This window comes from Triticum dicoccoides, chromosome 2A (assembly GCF_002162155.2).
Source record: "Triticum dicoccoides isolate Atlit2015 ecotype Zavitan chromosome 2A, WEW_v2.0, whole genome shotgun sequence".
NCBI classification, from domain to species: Eukaryota; Viridiplantae; Streptophyta; class Magnoliopsida; order Poales; family Poaceae; genus Triticum; species Triticum dicoccoides.
The window spans coordinates 689,936,762-689,940,114 of record NC_041382.1 but is presented as its reverse complement, the minus strand read 5'-3'; positions in this window follow the sequence as shown (position 1 = coordinate 689,940,114).

Below are 3,353 nucleotides of genomic sequence, written 5' to 3'. Positions count from 1 at the left end.
TAGTGTACCTTTATAGCCACCCATTTACGTTGTGACGTTTGGCACACCCAAAGCACTCCTACGGTATCTGGGAGTTGCACAATCTCATGGTCTAAGGAAATGATACTTGACATTAGAAAAGCTTTAGCATACGAACTACACGATCTTTGTGCTAGGCTTAGGATTGGGTCTTGTCCATCACATCATTCTCCTAATGATGTGATCCCGTTATCAACGACATCCAATGTCCATGGTCAGGAAACCGTAACCATCTATTGATCAACGAGCTAGTCAACTAGAGGCTTACTAGGGACATGGTGTTGTCTATGTATCCACACATGTATCTGAGTTTCCTATCAATACAATTCTAGCATGGATAATAAACGATTATCATGAACAAGGAAATATAATAATAACCAATTTATTATTGCCTCTAGGGCATATTTCCAACAGTCTCCCACTTGCACTAGAGTCAATAATCCAGTTCACATTGATATGTGATTAACACTCAAGGTCACATCCCCATGTGACTAACACCCAAAGAGTTCTGGGTTTGATCAGCTTATGCTTGTGAGAGAGGTTTCAGTCAATGGGTCTGCAACATTCAGATCCGTATGTACTTCACAAATTTCTATGTCATCTTGTAGATGCAACTACTATGCTACATTTGGAGCCATTTCAAATAACTGTTCTACTTGGAGCTATTCTAAATTGTTGCTCCATTATACGTATCTGGTATCTCTACTCAGAGCTATCCGGATAGGTGTTAAGCTTGCATCGACGTAACTCTTTACATCGAACTCTTTATCACCTCCATAACCGAGAAACATATCCTTATTCCTCTAAGGATAATTCAGACCACTATCTGGTGATCTACTCCTAGATCACCTTTGTACCCTCTTGCCAGATATGTGGCAAGGCACACATCAGGTGCGGTACTTAGCATGGCATACCGTATAGAGCCTATGGCAAAAGCATAGGGGACGACCTTCGTCCTTCCTCTTTCTTCTGCCGTGGTCGAGCTTTAAGTCTTAACTTCATACCTTACAACTCAGGCAAGAACTCCTTCTTTGACTGATCCATCTTGAACACCTTCAAGATCATGTCAAGGTATGTGCTCATTTGAAAGTACCATTAAGCGGTTTTTATCTATCCTTATAGATCTTGATGCTCAATGTTCAAGTAGCTTAATTCAGGTTTTCCATTGAAAAACACTTTCCAAATAACCCTATATGCTTTCCAGAAATTCTACATCATTTCTGATCAACAATATGTCAACAACATATACTCATCAGAAATTCTATAGTGCTCCCACTCCATTCTTTGGAAATACAAGTTTCTCATAAACTTTGTATACACCCAAAATCTTTGATCATCTCATCAAAGCATACATTCCAACTCCGAGATGCTTACTCTAGTCCTTAGAAGGATTGCTGGAGCTTTGCATACTTGTTAGCATCTTTCAGGATTGACAAAACCTTCCGGTTGTATCACATACAACCTTTCCTCAAGAAAATCACCGAGGAAACAATGTTTTGACATCCTATCTGCAAGATTTCATAAATAATGCGGTAATCGCTAATATAATTCCAACAAACTCTTAGCATCGCTACGAGTGAGAAAGTCTCATCGTAGTCAACTCCTTGAACTTGTCGGAAAACATCTTAACGACAAGTCGAGCTTTCTTAATGGTTATACTTACCATCATTGTCCGTCTTCCTTTTAAAATCCATATGTACCTAACAGCCTTATGACCATCAAGTAGTTCTTCCAAATTCTACACTTTGTTTTCATATATGGATCCTCTCTCGGATTATATGGCCTCGAGCCATTTTGGAATCCAGGCCCACCATCGCTTCTCCATAGCTCGTAGGTTCATTGTTGTCTAGCAACATGACTTCCAAGACAGGATTACGTACCACTCTGAAGTAGTACGCATCCTTGTCATCCCACGAGGTTTGGTAGTGACTTGATCTGAAGTTTCATGATCACTATCATAAGCTTCCACTTCAATTGGTGTAGGTGCCACAGGAACAACTCCCTGTGCCCTGCCACACACTAGTTGAAGAGACGGTTCAATAACATCATCAAGTCTCCACCATCCTCCCACTCAATTCTTTCGAGAGAAACTTTTCCTCGAGAAAGGACCCGATTCTAGAAACAATCCCTTATTGCTTTCGGATCTGAGACAGGACATATACCCAACTGTTTTGGGTGTCCTATGAAGATGCATTTATCCGCTTTGGAATCGAGCTTATCAGCCTGAAACTTTTCACATAAGCATCGCAGCCCCAAACTTTTAAGAAATGACAGCTTAGGTTTCTCTAAACCATAGTTCATACGGTGTCATCTCATCGGAATTACGTGGTGCCCTATTTAAAGTGAATGTGGTTGTCTCTAATGCCTAACCCATAAACTATCGTGGTAATTCGATAAGAGACATCATGGTATGCATCATATCCAATAGGGTGCAGTTATGATGTTCGGACACACCATCACACTATGGTGTTCCAGGCTGTATTAGTTGTGAAACAATTTCCACAATGTCTTAATTCTGTGCCAAACTCGTAATTCAGATATTCATCTCTATGATCATATCATAGATATTTTATCCTCTTGTCACGATTATCTTTCAACTTCACCCTGAAATTACTTGAACCTTTCAATAATTCAGACTCGTGATTCATCAAGTAAATATACTCAACATCTAATCAAATCATCTGTGAAGTAAGAACATAATGATATCCACTACACGCCTCAGCACTCATTGGACTGCACACATCAAAATGTATTACTTCCAACAAGTTGCTTTCTAGTTCCATTTTACTGAAAACGAGGCTTTCAGTCATCTTGCCCATGTGGTATGATTTGCATGTCTCAAGTGATTCAAAATCAAGTGAGTCCAAATGGTCCATTTGCATGGAGTTTCTTCATGCATATACACCAATAGGCATGGTTCGCATGTCTCAAACTTTTCAAAAACGAGTGAGCCCAAAGATCCATCAACATGGAGCTTCTTCATGTGTTTTATACCGATATGACTTACGTGGCAGTGCCACAAGTAGGTGGTACTATCATTACTATCTTATATCTTTTGGCATGAACATGTGTATCACTACGATCGAGATTCAATAAACCATTCATTTTAGGTGCAAGACCATTGAAGGTATTATTCAAATAAACAGAGTAACCATTATTCTCCTTAAATGAATAACCGTATTGTGATAGACATAATCCAATCATGTCTATGCTCAACGCAAACACCAATCTCGATGGTAGAGGGAGCGTGCGATGCTTGATCACATCAAGCTTGGAAAAACTTCCAACACATATCGCCAGCTCACCTTTAGCTAGTCTCCGTTTACTCCGCAGCC